Raw genomic sequence first — 15,058 nt, forward strand, 5'->3', positions numbered from 1 at the left:
GGTGGAGGGGATTATGGATTGGCTGTGCCTGCCCCTCATTTTTGTTGCTCCTTCTAGGGGTAGGGCTATGCCAGAGTTCCTGGGAGCATCTGGGGTAAACTAAGAGGCGGAAATCCGCCTCTGTGCTCCCCCGTATGTTTTCCCTTACTGACCTCTGGAGGTTCCAGTTGTCAGTCCTGTTCCTACTGGTGCAGGTTCAGGTAGTCTGAATCAATGCCTAAGCAACCACTCACATGCTGTAATCAATAAAGTTGTGGCCAAAATTAATGCCAAAAATCCTAAACAAATATTCTGTGTCCTGTGTGATTTATTTTGGAGGGGGTTTGGGGGTCTTCACATGCAAAAGCCATTTCCCAACATCCCATCACTGTTGAGCGATCAAGAAACAGAGCCCAGCATGAGGCTATTCAAATAGGAATGAACTGGCTTGATTCTCAGAGCAAACGAGACATACCATAATTTGAATGGGGCAAGCTCTCCTTTTCACTGCAGATAATGCAGTCATTAAGGGAGGGGGCTAGTTAGCTTTATAAACTGTCAACCTGGGGAGAAGTGACAAGTAGAGTGTTGCAGGGTTTTATCCTGGGCATAGTGTTATTGAACATACATGACTTAGGTAAAGGAGTAAGGTATGGTAAAGGTAAAGGACCCCTGGACGGTTAAGTCCATTCAAAGGCGACTATGGGGTTGTGGCACTCATCTCACTTTCAGGCCGAAGGAGTTGGCATTTGTCCACAGACAGCTTTCCGGGTCATGTGGCCAGCATGACTAAACTGATTCTGGTGCAATGGGACACCGTGACAGAAACCAGAGCGCACAGAAACACCGTTTACCTTCCCACCGCAGTGGTACCTATTTATCTACTCGCACTTTGACATGCTTTCGAACTGCTAGGTTGGCAGGAGCTGGGACAGAGCAACGGGAGCTCAACTCGTCGCAAGGATTCGAACCACCAACTTTCCAATCAGCAAGCCCAAGAGGCTCATTCTCATGAAGGGTGGCATTCAACCAAGTTTCACTCAAAACGCACTAAGGTTGATGCTGTACCAGCTGCCATAGGAGAGAATTTGGTAACTCTCCACAGAATATTAAGTATGATTCTAGGAGCATTTGCAGTTAGCTGTGTAGTCTGTTGCAGAAGCAGTAACATATCCAAGTCTACACAATCTAGATAAATTCTTGACAATAACTGTGAAGATGAACACCCGGTAGTTATTTCTTTATCTACTGCAAATTATAGTAATTACACTGTGTACATTTTATTTTTGTGCTTGGAGCATACAGGACAACATTATCTGCTCACGATCTTCTGACACAATCTTGTACAGACTTTCGTGACTTAATGCCTGAACAGTTCAGGTTTGCGCACAAGCAACCTTTGCAACCCTTGATGCAGGAACAGAAACTCCTGCTCTATGAAATGTACCAGTTCCATGCTTAAAAAAATTAGGATCATCAACAATTATGCATCAGTGTACTCCCCCCCCCCCAATTTACACACTTGGCGTAATTTATTTGGAGTACCAAATTTGTTTTCTCATCGTTTTTTTTTTGGGGGGGAGGGGAATACAGGTACCACATTATTTTATATGCTTGTATATTAAGTAATTTTTTCCGCACTTGAAAAATTGTCATATAACACAATCCTAACCCACCCCCTTACATAAACAGATGGTGAAGACTCTCCTCTTTTCAAGCGGGGAAGCACTGTTGCCATTGTATGTGAGGGTCTGCTGTAGCAGAGGCCCCAAGCTGAATGTCCAGGCTGTTGAAACATTCTTCAATGCAATCAGGTATCCTGGCAGACAGGATTTCTGCCTTAGACTGCCTCCTTCTGTGATGCATGTATGATGTTTTTGGGGGGTGGCCTTGTGCTAAAGGGTGGGCAATTTCAAAAGTCTATATAAGGGCTTGTGAACCATTGTTCAGGGTTCTCCTCCCTCCTGCATGTGGTGAGTGGGGACCCTATTGCAACAGTTACTTTAATAAAGATCAGGCTTACTAGCTGCTTTGCATCTCAATATACTTTCTGTTATGTACTGAAGTTCTCAGCCTGGGCCAGCAGGGGGATACTGTAGATAGTTATGCAAATGAAGGATCGAAGGTGACATTCAGTGATTGGATAGTTTTAGAAAGTTGCAACAGTTATGTTGTTCTGGAGCTCTATATAAGCAGGCTAACTGAGCTCCTCAGTTCAGTTCTGTTCTGGCCTTTGAATAAACAAAGAAGAATCGCTGTGTCATCTGATATGTTTGCCCACAACTTAACTCTTTCGCTGGCCTCTGTTTTCTCCTACCAGTAGGGAACCCATTTAAGGACTCTATACAGGCTCTGGAATACCCCATAAGGGAAAGGGAGTAGTTCACTACTAACAGTTCAACACAGGAAGACCCAAAATGGGACATCCAAAGTCCTAGAGAAAGGAAGCTGCTCCCATCACATCATCTGCTCTGGTCAGTACAAGCTAAGTACAATAGTGGTTCTGCTGCTCCAATCCTCCTAGCCTCGGATTATGATTGGGACTGGTCTGTTAGTTTATCATTTAGATGAGAGTCTGATGTTAGAATTGATACGGTGAGACACTTTTATTTCTTAAAACAAAATTGGTTATGAGGTGACACCATACTGGAATCATATTTTATTGGAAACTTGAGAATTCAGCGCTCATAAGATCATTTCTTCTACAGACCACAAATATCAGATACTGTATTGAGTTTTCAAGACAAAAAGCATACATACAGATTGTGCCTTTTAAAATGAGCATAACAAAATCCAAACCCATTTGAAAGACCTACATTGGCTCCCAGTACGTTTCCGAGCACAATTCAAAGTGTTGGTGTTGACCTTTAAAGCCCTAAACGGCCTCTGCCCAGTATACCTGAAGGAGCGTCTCCACCCCCATCGCTCTGCCCGGACGCTGAGGTCCAGCACCGAGGGCCTTCTGGCAGTTCCCTCACTGCGAGAAGTGAAGCTACAGGGAACCAGGCAGAGGGCCTTCTCGGTAGTGGCGCCCGCTCTGTGGAACGCCCTCTCATCAGATGTCAAAGAGATAAACAACTACCTGACATTTAGAAGACATCTGAAGGCAGCCCTGTTCAGGGAAGTTTTTATGTGTGACATTTTAATGTATATTTAATCTTTCATTTTAATTTAATTTAATTTTAATGTCTATTTAATCTTTTAATATTTACCATATTTTTCGCTCCATAGGGCGCACCTAGTTTTTAGGGGGGGGGGAATAAAGAAAAAAAATTATTCCCCCCCCCCAGCCCCAAAGAGCAAACCTCGCCTTTGCTCCCGGAGCTTGCTGCTATCTGCAAGCCTTCTGAGCCCGGTGGGAACTCCTGCTGGGCTATGAAGGCTTGCGGATATCTGCCCGAAGCCCGGGGTGTGCAGCGCTGCGCTCCCCGGGCTTCGGGCTGCAGGCTGCTATCCGCAAGCCTTGGGAGTTCCTGCCGGGCTCCGAAGGCTTGTGGATAGCTTTCTGAAGCCTGGAGAGTGAGAGGGGCCGGTGCGCACCGACCCCTCTCGCTTTCCAGGCTTCAGCGAAAGCCTGCATTAGCTCCATAGGACGCACACACATTTCCCCTTCATTTTTGGAGGGGAATAAGTGCGTCCTATAGAGCGAAAAATACGGTAATCTTGGAAGCCGCCCAGAGTGGCTGGGGAAACCCAGCCAGATGGGTGGGGTACAAATAATAAATTATTATTATTATTATTATTATTATTATTATTATTATTATTATTATTTATTTATTTATAAATAAATAAAATAAAATAACCCCTGGGAGTTGCCTTTATTTTATGTTGCAAGGCGCTGTACCTTTAAGTGAAATCGTGTATGTTTGAAACTCCATCAGAAAAGGCTTCAAACACCCTATTCCACTTCCGCCCCTTTCTGTGATGCTTTTCTGACATTTTCAGGTCACTTCTGGGTTTGGCACAATGCATGCATGCACAGTCATGCACATATTGGACGCGCATAAAACGGTTGCTGCTTGTACAGAATTTTTTTATTCAGAACTCATCTTCCTTTTAACTGTTGTGTCCTAGTTTGATGGCTATAGTGAGGCTGTATTTTCAGTAAGCTTAGAGCTGCGGTCTGCCATTAAACTGGAGATGTAAGGTAAGTACCAGGGAGATAAATCAAGAACTCATAAATCAAGAACTCTGGCAAACAATTCAAATGAGTTATAGGGTAAGGAAAGGGAGACTAAGCAACCAAGACACGGATAACAACCATTTTTATTTATTTTTGAGTAAGGATTGGACTGGAATTGATAAGGTTTTCCAGTCCTTTTGTGTCAGGGAACTGACATCGGAGCGAGAGGCGAAGGGGAGGCTCCCAGATGATGCTGGCGAAGGACCCAGCAGCAGGGGGAGAAACAGCTCAGTAGAGGGGGAAGCCAATCAGCGCAACACCAGGGATAAAGGGGGGCAGACGGGGGAATTGGAGAGAGGGCTCCAGGACTCTTCACTGGACATCAGTGAGGAGAGCCCAGGTCCTCCGCTACCCACGCCTTCCCTGCGCAGAAGACTCCCGCGCAGTGAGAGGGGGAGGAGACTGGGTGTCAAACAACTTTTATGCTGGAAGAGGTTCAAGAAACGCCCACTGACGGATTCTGCCAGTGACTGAGGCAGCCACCATGAGAAGGGGCTGCGCAGTCAGAAAGGTTTAACAAGGCATATTAACCGAGAAAGGCACCAGTTTACGCACGAGTAACTCATACCTATTACATTTTGCAAACAGGTTTGTAAGGAAGTTTGGGTACTGTTATGAATTCAAGGATAAACGAAAGACAAACTGAACAATGCTACCAAACTCTGTTTAACATTCAGAGAACTGACAAACGAGTAAAAGACAGTGTGAGCTTCTAGTTTTAACACTTCACTCTCCCTCCCCCCTCCCCCAAGCATTGTGATTAGCCATTGTGCAGCCCTAATATTTAATGTTTCTAAATACCTGGAGGGATGACTTGGTTGTAGACCGAGATACACTAGTGAGCAAAATCCTTTTGGTAGAGCTAATCAAGATGTACAAGTCTCTGTTTTTTAATGCAGCTGGTTCCTTTTTTGTAACCTAAGTGGTAGAAGATGGGTTCATAAAGAACCAATGGAGTTAACTTCATATTCAACACATTTTAGCCAGAAGCAAGCATAATTGTCCAGCAAAGCAGATTGCCTATATTTAATAAATATACATACTTTGTACACCTTCAGAGCAGACTGTATAATCTGTCCATTTGTATAATAGAAACTATTCGGTGATCCCAGCATTGTATTTTGAATCTGAACAGAGAAGGACTGTAATTTCCAGGTATTTAAAAGTATCGAATTGTTCTACTGAATATTCAGTCACGGCCCATTTCTATTTCTTACATTCCGTTGTAAAAATCAGCTCTTTAGTTTTATCATCAGTTCATTGTTAACCATTATGTTTTGCAGTAGCTGGAGAATTTAGTCATGCATCTTTTAAATCCAACTGGGAATTGTGAAAGTAGTACAGCATTATCAGCATGTAATACCAATGGGATCTCCGTTTGGCCAGTCTGGGTAAGTGATGTTTCTGAGATTATAATTTGGGAGAGATATCATTCGAATAAAGATTTGAGGGACTAAGAGAGGGAGCACCCCTGCCTCACACCAAGATATCACTGGGTTGGAAACTACCCACAGAAAATATTCTGTTGGGTGACATATAATTACAGTGGTACCTCGGGTTACATACGTTTCAGGTTACATACACTTCAGGTTACAGTCTCCGCTTACCCAAAAATAGTACCTCGGGTTAAGAACTTTGCTTCAGGATGAGAACAGAAATCACACAGCGGCCGTGCAGCAGCAACAGGAGACCCCATTAGCTAAAGTAGTGCTTCAGGTTAAGAACAGTTTCAGGTTAAGAACGGACCTCCGGAACGAATTAAGTACATAACCAGAGGTACCACTGTATTCCAAGTAAATAAGTAAGTAGGACTGAGCAAAATCAAAAGAATTCAGGATTCGATTGGACATCCACACCTTGCAGGATTCGATTGGACATCCACACCTTGCAGGATTCGATTGGACATCCACACCTTGCAGGATTCGATTGGACATCCACACCTTGCGAAACCAACTCAGCATCAGAACAGCAAGGTCTTATTTTGTAAGGATTACAAACTGCAAGCACAGACGTTCAATCCCAAAGATAACCATCAAGAATCAGGAACCTTATCGAGAGACAGCAAGTTGCAGAGGGTTGGAACATGATAAGAGAGGGAAGCAAATCCCCAGGTGATCAGTTGGCACCCATTCATCATCAACACATACAGAATGGGTACACAAATACGTTTATGGAAACCAAAAATTGCTGATATAACAGGTGATAATATTTTTATGGAAAAAGTTTTGCCTTATTCAACTGTAATCAATATTCAGGAATCATAAAGGGTGGATGGAAAGGGAGATTTGTGAAAGAATGAGAAAATGGAACCAAAGGGGTTAAGACATTGCAAAAGGGAAAGGAGAAAGCAGCTTTTACCTGCTTCGTCCCTGCCACATGATGCCCTAGTCATTAGGGAATAAGACAGCAATTGTCAGGAACGTGGCTCACCAGAACGCAAGGGAAGAGACAGACTCAGAAATTGAGCTAAGTGAAAGAGGGACCGACTCTGCAGACGAGAGCTGGCTGACAGAATCGAGAAAAGCTAGTTTGACCCCCCTTCTCAAGAAAGACACTGTTAGCTCTCAAGAAGAGGAAGAGTTGGAAGGCAGCCAAATGGTTGCTAGACAATCAGCAGATAAGAAGAGGACTGAGACTTTGTCAAGTGAAAGTGGGGAGGGGGAAGACCAGCCTCTCAGTCCCTGTTCTAGGAGACTGGATAAGATCAGACGACAACAGAAGGGCAAGAGGGGAGAGGCGGGAGTTTGGCATCCTTCCTGCTGTGGGAGGGGCAAAGATTCAGACTGACCAACTATCGTCAATGTGAGCAGGCGAGAAGCCAGTGCTCTGGATGTGTTTTGTTGTAAATAAAAGTACATAAAACTTCCGGAGAGTCATTACGTCTTATCTGGGCTTGCTTGCCTGCCAGAGATCATTACAGCAATGATGTGTGCAAAATTTTCATCATCTGAATCATCCCCATGGATTTTATTTACTTACTTAGAACTATATGCTGCTTTTGGGTGCTGGCGAGTCCTGAGAGCAGTGCAGAATTCTCTGTGAAAACAAATAACATCATAAAAAGAGTGCCAACAAAGGTAATACCTGTAATTTGGAATACTATAGGATATGGATGTTCCAAATTACCCAGTCTTGTTCCTGAAGTCTTTTTTTAAAAGCATTGGTTAGATGATGTTTAGGACAGCACTGGTCACAAAATGCTGATGCGGGAGCAGAACCAGGCACAAAAATGTCATCTCCCCACCTACCATATTTTTCGCTCTGTATGACGCACCGGACCATAGGACGCACCGGACGATAGGAGGGGGAGAACAGGGGAAAAAAATTCTCTCCCTCTCTGTGCAGCGCCCCTTCAGCGAAGCAGTAGGAGAAACGGAGCCCCTTCCATTTCTCCTCCCGCTTCGCTGAAGGGGCGCTGCGCAGAGAGGGAAAACTGTGCAGCGCCTCTCCAGCGAAGTGAAACCTGGAGAGCAAGAGGGATCGGTGTGCACCGACCCCTCCCGCTCTCCAGGCTTCCGGTGGCTATCTGCAAGCCTTCGGAGCACAGCAGGAACTCCTGCTGCACTCCAAAGGCTTGTGGATAACCACTGGAAGCCTCCAGAGCACAGCGGGAGTTCCCGCTGCGCTCCGGGGGCTTCAGGCGGCTTCAGCGAAAGCAACGCAAAGCCTCCGGAGTGCGGGGGGAGCTCTCCCTCTGCGCTTCAGAGGCTTCACGTTGCTATCGCTGAAGCCAAGGAGCCTGCATCCACTCCATACGTCGCACAGACATTTCCCCTTAATTTTTGAAGGGGAAAAGGTGCGTCTTATAGAGCAAAAAATACGGGATTTCCTTCACCATCTCTGGCCCTTTCCCCTTAGGGGAGGGAGACTTTTTTTCCATCTGCTCCTCCTGGTGTCTCTGTCTTCCAGCTACTATTACTCAGCATTCTAGGGATTGCTGGCATCGGTCCATCGAAAAGGCTATAGTATAACTAGCAGGCAGAGCAGGCAAGTAAGGATACAGGAAGCAAGCTGTGACATTAAGGCCCACTGGTGGCTCCCAGTTCACTTTTTCAGAAACACTGGTTTAGGATTTCTCCATCTAAAAAATAAACAAAATTTCACAAACAAGGAGTAATTATTGTGCACTCCAGGCTTGGTCTACATGCTTACCATCCCCCCCCCCCCGCTGCCCCCTTTTTGCAGCTGTGAAATTATTTTGGCTTTCACAAGCAGCTTGTCCCATCAGGCTGGTGGCAGAGGTCCCAGAAAGCCTAATCAAAACTCTCCCCCCCCCATGCTTTTTTTTCTTAAAAAATGTTTAGGGGTACTCTAATTTTGACTCAAGAAAATCACCATTTTATAGTTCAAATCAGGGAAAATAAATACAGTAAATGGACAAAAGTACAAAGATTCACAAAATGTTTAGGGGTATGAGTACCCCTGTGTACCCCCAGAAAAAAGCACTGCCCCTCCCTCTTTTAAGTACCACGGTACAATCATTGGTCTGACAGCCTGTTCCACAGAAGACTCCCCTTCCTCCAAATCCCGTTGTACTTTCCACTTGGCACCCACTTTGCAAATACCATCCCCAGGTGCCCTGGTATAGACTCTTCTTCTTTGGCGATCACTCGTAGCCGAGTAAGATTGTCTTCCATAAACACGGTCTTAGCAGTGAGTCCGTAAGTGACTGTGGAGGCCAATTCTGGATCCACATGTCCTTCCACAGTGGGGACATTGGTTTCCGGGGAGGAGTTGATCATGGTGAGGGTTTGCCAAGTGTGCCTTCCTCTTAGCATGTTTCTCCCTTTCGTCCTGAGTTTGAGTGTCTTCAAAGCCCATGACACCTTTGGTAAAGGCTGTTCTCCAACTGGAGCACTCACAGGCCAGTGTTTCCCAGTTGTCAGTGTTTATACTACATTTTTAAAGATTTGCCTCTCTCGAGTCATTAAACCTCTTTTGTTGACCACCAGCATTACGCTTTCCATTTTTAAGTTCGGAATACAGGAGGATGATTTGGAGGACGATAATCGGTCATCCGCACAACATGACCAGTCCAACAAAGTTGATGTTGAAGAATCATTGCTTTGACACTGGTGATCTTTGCTTCTTCCAGTACACTGTCTTCCCAAGTGATGTGTACAATTTTTTGGAGACACTGTTGATGGAATCTTTCGAGGAGTTGGAGATGGCGCTTATAAGTGGTCCATGTTTCACAAGCATACAGTAAGGTTGGTAGTACAATAGCCTTGTAAACAAGCATTTTGGTTTCCCTGTGAATCTCCTGGTCCTTAAACACTCTGCACTTCAATCGGAAGAAAGCTGCACTCGCAGAGCTCAGGCAGTGCTGGATTTGGGCATCAGTCTCGGCCCTTGTGGAAAGATAACTGCCCAGGTAGGAGAAGTGATTGACATTTTCCAACGTTACACCATTGAGTTGGATTTTGGCGCTGCAGAGGGGTTATTTTGTACTTGGTGCAGCACTTTGGTTTTTTTGGATGTTGAGCGATAGGCCAAGCTTTTCCTAAGCTTCTGCGAAGATATTTAAGATGGTTTGGAGGTCATCCTCTGAGCGTGCGCACACTACATTGTCATCAGCATACTGAAGCCCTATGGCAGAAGTTACAGTAACCTTACTCTTTGCTTTCAGCCTGCTCAGATTAAAGAGCTTTCCATCTGTTTGATACATTATGTCTACTCCGAAAGGGAGTTTCCCTTTGACAAAGTGTAGGATCATGGCAATGAAAATAATGAATAGAGTTTGGGTGATAACAGAACCCTGTTTAACATCTGATTCCACTGTGAATGGTTCACTTTGAGAGCCATTGTTATCTGCGATTGTTGTTGTCATATTATCATGGAGGAGCCGAATGATGTCCACAAATCTGGGCAGCCAATTTTCAAAAGGACAGTCCACAGGGCATTACGATTTACAGCGTTGAAGGCCTTAGTCAGGTCAATAGACACCATATGCAAGCATTGTTTTGCTCTCTGCATTTTTATTGAAGCTGTTGAGTGGTGAAAATTATGTCCACTGTCCCCCTACAACAGGGGTGTCCAAACTTTTTTCAAAAAGGGTCAGATTTGATGAAGTGAAGGGCCGTGAGGGCCGACCAAAGGGCGAACCTTTTATTAGAATTGAAGTGGCTGAGCTTTTTTTTATGATTTTACCCCAAAGTTGTTCAGCTGTTTTTAGGATTGAAGTTGTTGAGGTTTTTAGGATTTTACCCCAGGAAATAAACTGCCACAGAGGCTGGATTAAGCTGACCAGTGGGCCGGATTAGGCCCCCAGAACGGACTTTAGACATACCTGCCCTAGAAGGCCTAAAACCATTTTGGGATTCTGGAAGGGTCGCCTCGGATATTGTTAAGAGACTGTTTGCTTAGATCGTTGCAAGAATTTTGCCTGCCGCAGCTAATAAAGAGATGCGTAGACTAGTTCTGCTGTGGTGCCAGCATAGCATTTGAGGGGAGAAGATCCCCGACTTTTTGCGGACAACAGCTGCACATCTGCAGTTCTTCCCATCAAATATTGCTCTCTGTGCTCTGGACACAATTTGTTTCCTTTTTTGTTATTTTAACCATTTTTCTGCTAGGGAAAATCTGAATGTCAAAGGAACTGTGGTGAGAGAGGTTTCACATGGCACTTGTTGCTAAGGTAACTGCTGCCTTCATGTTTCCTCGTGAAGAGTGACAATTTTTAGAGATCTGCTCACATTAACTGACTGCGAGAAGGAATACTGCGGGCAAACTAGCATAATGAGAAAAACTGGACTGAACTGGGCGTGACTTCGGAGAAAAGCTTTTCAAGTGGGATTTTGAAACGCAGGAGCAACCTCGTTAGACTTGTGGTTATTTCATGTACTTGACATTTTCATTTGAGAGGTAAATAAATGATATATGTGAACCAATCAACGTACAATTGAAACACATGCGGTGCTCCCCTTGGGAAGAGAGAGATTCTGTGGCAAGCAACCACCCACTCACCCCCCTACCAGCATGCTTGTGACCAGGACAGGAAGATGACGACGACACAATTTTAAAATATATTTTCTCTTCCTGACTCCAATGAGAAATAACTATACAGTGGTACCTCGGGTGAAGTACTTAATTCGTTCCGGAGGTGAGTACTTAACCTGAAACTGTTCTTAACCTGAAGCGCCACTTTAGCTAATGGGGCCTCCTGCTGCTGCCGCGCCGCCGAAGCATGATTTCTGTTCTCATCCTGAAGCAAAGTTCTTACCCTGAAGCACTATTTCTGGGTTAACAGAGTCTGTAACCTGAAGTGTATGTAACCTGAAGCGTATGTAACCCGAGGTACCACTGTATCAGGTCCGGTGTATTTTCAGACCAGCTTTGTGGGCATGTTGGGAGAAGGTGGGTCTGAATCCTGTTAAGCCACAGCTGCACAGACACATCTCCAGAATGTTCTCTTTTGCCCCCGCTGCTGATCGAACACCACAGGTCAGAGATCTATACTGGAAGAACTTTCTAGGAGGCCTCAAGTTGTGTAACTGTCATTATGTGTATGGAACTCCCTCTCTGGTAGCCAGGGGTGGCCTGTCCCATTTTGCCACCTGAGGCAGAACAGTAAGGTGCCTCCCTCCCCCTGGGGTCACATGATGGCTTCTGGAGAGATCTCAGTGGAAGCTGCATCATGCAACTCTGATGGGGGCGCCGTCCTGCAGGATTCCACTGCCCAAGGCAGCTGCTTCAGTCTGCCTCATGGGTGGGCCGGCCCAGGTGCCAGCAGAGCAGTAGGAAAGTTCCTCAGCTGGCTTATAACTGGCTGTAGGATAGCAACCTTAATAATTTGTTTGTACTTCATCTTTTAAAGAAGAATTGCCTGAGACAAAATCAGGAGCATTTCACCAATTTTAAGAGATGGTTGGGGTGGGGATAATGCAGTAGCTTATGTGGGGAAAGGGAACACTGTGTGTTTGGTTTGCATTTTTATATAGCATGGAGCTGCCAGGGCTTGGACTGGGAACCAGTATGCAGCTACCTCATGTGGTCAGCCACTGGAGTGTGTGTGTTGCAGCAGCTTAGCACCTCCCCTCCCAGACTGACCACAGCATCTTCCTGGGTAGGGAGGGAGACTTCCCACCCCCTTTTTTGTGCTGAGCGTTGCTTGAGTAAGAAGGTCTTCCTGAGCTCTGGAATGTTCCTGTACCCATTAGATGTTTTTTTGTCCTGCTTTTTGGTTTTCATTTGGTCTCAGTCCTGCCTCCTCAATTGCCTTTGTTCTTGTTGTTTAGTCGTTTAGTTGTGTCCGACTCTTCATGACCCCATGGACCAGAGCACGCCAGGCACTCCTATCTTCCACTGCCTCCCGCAGTTTGGTCAAACTCATACTGGTAGCTTCGAGAACACTGTCAAACCATCTCATCCTCTGTCATCCCCTTCTCCTTGTGCCCTCAATCTTTCCCAACATCAGGGTCTTTTCCAGTGAGTCTTGTCTTCTCATGAGGTGGCCAAAGTATTGGAGCCTCAGCTTCAGGATCTGTCCTTCCAGTGAGCACTCAGGGCTGGTTTCCTTAAGAATGGAGAGGTTTGATCTTCTTGCAGTCCACAGGACTCTCAAGAGTCTCCTCCAGCACCATAATTCAAAAGCATCAATTCTTTGGCGATCAGCCTTCTTTATGGTCCAGCTCTTAGGTCCTGAATACTGGCTTTGTCTTATAGCTCTTGACTTCTGACTCTCCTCCTAACACTGCCCACAACGTAGCAGCAAACAGTAGTGGCTTCCTAGCTCTCACTACCTTGCCCAGGGGGTAAGATCGATATACAGTGGTACCTCGGGTTACATACACTTCAGGTTACATAAGCTTCAAGTTACCGACTCTGCTAACCCAGAAATAGTACCTCGGGTTAAGAACTTTGCTTCTGGATGAGAACAGAAATTGTGCAGCAGTGGTGCAGTGGCAGCAGGAGGCCCCATTAGCTAAAGTGGTGCTTCAGGTTAAGAACAGTTTCAGGTTAAGAACAGACCTCCAGAACAAATTAAGTTCTTAACCCAATGTACCACTGTACTTAACTACAGGGTGGCAACTTGAATAAAATATTGTGGGGGCCCAGGTAAGCCCCGCCCCACATAATCAATCACATGACGCAGTGCACACACACCATTTGAATGGGAATGCCCATTAACTTTAGGGGGCCCCCAGCCCTCTCAAATATTGTATTGTGGAGACCAAAGGCCCCCAGGAGTTGTTCCTATGTTTAAGCTCAGCCAGTCAGCAAGAGCTAGTGGGCCACAAGGCCTACAGAAAGAGCTTTAACAAATAGAAGTAGTTCTCTGGATTTTTGTTCCTCATGCAACGCTCCTTCACCAGGTCAGAAATACCATTCCATCAACAGCTGTTTTCTGCAAGGCAAAGAGCACCCTTGAATCGAAGCCTCTGCTCAGTAGCTGTTTCCTGTTAGCCCAAAACTATGTAACATGTTGTTGTTTAGTCGTTTAGTCGTGTCCGACTCTTTGTGACCCCATGAACCAGAGCACGCCAGGCACATCTGTCTTCCACTGCCTCCCACAGTTTGGTCAAACTCATGTTCATAGCTTTGAGAACACTGTCCAACCATCTCGTCCTCTGTCATCCCCTTCTCCTTGTGCCCTCAGTTGGCCGTGGTTTGTCCTGGACTGAAGAATTGTGTTTTTTGGCATCTCCGTAAAAAAAAGCTCAGCAAATTTGGGGTTTACTTCTTGAAATATGGCAACCCCAAACATGCTGCAAATCATAAAATGCCCTCACTTATTTAGGTGTGGGGTTAGCATAGCCATTGTAAAACTTGATTTTACAAAAAAAAATATTATGTGAATCATTTTAACCTTGTGTATCATTAAAGAGACCTTGTTATCTTGGTAGGATATTTGTCGCCATCAACATCCAGTTACTGAATTTAAATTGAACATTAGTGGCATTTGCAGTGTTTTCTCATTAGGTTGATGGAGGGGGGAGTTAATTTATGTGCAGACCTAGGAAAGACGTTCTAGAGCATGAATGGCTGTAGCGGAACTGATGCAGAAAACATTTAAGTGCTGAATGAAGAAAATGTTTTTTTTCATCTCAGTGGGGGCTTATGGAGGAGAATATCCTGAAATGGGTCCTTTCATCTATTCAAAGATCATGTCATAACACATCTGTTGCTGTAAATTCTGCTGCATTTATTCTAGCAAACAAAATTTCTGTCTTGGGACAACTGTATAGGATGCACTGCAGTACTCAGCCAGCAGCACGATACATGGAGTCACTGCTATTCTTTTACAAAAATGTCAAGAAGGAGAAAAAAGCACAAGCAATTGGCTCTAGGGCTTGGCCTGGGCTTGTTTTTAACCTAATTTCAGCCTGGTCCAGAGACAGATGTCCCAAGGTGCCATTGATCTATAGATGAGGGTGATTAAACAATAAACAGATCTCACCTGTTTCCATAATGAAACCAGGTAAGATTTCACCAGTGCAATATATCAAGAAGGTAAAGATGCAAAACATAATGTTTTTGAGTTTAGCTTCATGACACTTCACTTTTAATGAACTTATTATACGTGATGCTATGAGCTAAAGAAGGAGAGATGTCTTAGCACAGATTATGTCAGAACAAAGGTTTATGTTTCTCCCACGAAAGATTATAACATCAATTTGCACATCTGCAGTTGTGAAAATTTGAAGAATGAGAGTATCACCCTTTTTTATTGTCCATTCCGGGTTGCCCAACCACTGCCCCAGTGTCCTTTCTCTTGGCAGATCAAGATGAGTAGGTGACAGCAAAGGTTGCAAGGTTTTTAGCTGGGGCAATCAGAACAAGATCCACTATTTGACTATTGGTTCAAAACCCTAAAATGTATTTTGTATAATTGACTTTTTATTTCTATTCTTTGTGTATCGTATTGTTGTTTTATTGCTATGGCCGATGGCTGAC

Source organism: Podarcis bocagei, assembly GCF_964188305.1.
Source record: "Podarcis bocagei genome assembly, chromosome: 17".
Lineage (NCBI taxonomy): Eukaryota > Metazoa > Chordata > Lepidosauria > Squamata > Lacertidae > Podarcis > Podarcis bocagei.